Here is a 1,206-nt window from a genome sequence, read left to right as displayed (position 1 = left end):
GGATTAACAACAGTTCTGAGAAAATGGAAGCGTTTTTGGACCCTGGAGTCTCTGAAAGGAAAAACACAGAGAGAGGACTTTTGTAATCGTCTGCTGCCATCGAGAGAATGAAGCTACTGTGGAGTAAAGTTGTCAGTGTCACAACAGACGCATCACCAAATTAAAGTGGAAAACATGTCGGTCTGCTGACAAGAATCCAGGATAAAGTGAAAGAGGAAAACCTCGACAAGGATGTTATTTTTCCTTACTGCATCATCCATCAGGAATCGCTGTAAGTCATGCTTTATGTGTGCGTGTGTGAAACAGTTACTTGTGTGTGAACTATCAAAAAAAAGACAAAAACATGTGTGAATTATTGTCCACGTACTCTTGTGATGCTGCATAGAGGAACTGCAGGAGGATGATGTCTGCTTCCATTCCAACCTGCCACAGCTGACCTGCTGTCATCAACTTCAGATCCTGTAGTTGTACAGTTTTGTGAGGAGTTTGTGGAGGTGAGCTGACACTTTATTTTGACTTTTCTCCTGTATTCCATTAGCATAGTGAGGTAAGAGACTTGTGGTTTGGTTAATTTTATTTTTCTTCAGGTAAGAGAAAATACAGTGGTTTGTTTTGTTTGTTGTTTGGGCCTGAAGCTGGTAAGGCTCCACAAAGTCAATAATTTCACTATTGTAAATCAAATCACTGTTCTATCATATAATCCTGACTTAGTGGCTGCTTGAGTGGAGCAGAAGGTAGAATCTCCCATAATTAATGGCGGTCCGGCTGCTGTTCTTGCGCTGGGGTGTAACATCACACTAAAACTTCATCCATCTGTTTCAGGCCCGGCCCTTCGCTCCAATTTTAGAACTCAGTGTGGCCCGCGGTTCAAGAAGTTTGTCCACCCTGGGCTAGAGTCTGCAGAGAGGCCCAGAGACTGCAGAGAGCCCAGGGTGTGCAGAGTGCCCAGATTCTGAAGAGAGGCCCACAGTCTAGAGAGAGGCCCAGAGTCTGGAAAGAAGAACAGAGTCTGCAGATAGGCCCAGAGTCTGCAGAGAGGCCCAGAGTTTGCAGATAGGCCCAGAGTTTGCAGATAGGCCCAGAGTTTGCAGAGAGGCCCAGAGTCTGGAAAGAAGAACAGAGTCTGCAGAGAGGCCCAGAGTTTGCAGATAGGCCCAGAGTTTGCAGAGAGGCCCAGAGTCTGGAGAGAAGAACAGAGTCTGCAGA

This window comes from Nematolebias whitei, chromosome 15 (genome assembly GCF_014905685.2).
Source record: "Nematolebias whitei isolate Nwh7 chromosome 15, NemWhi1, whole genome shotgun sequence".
Taxonomy (NCBI): Eukaryota; Metazoa; Chordata; class Actinopteri; order Cyprinodontiformes; family Rivulidae; genus Nematolebias; species Nematolebias whitei.
Note: the sequence above shows the minus strand (reverse complement) of the source record.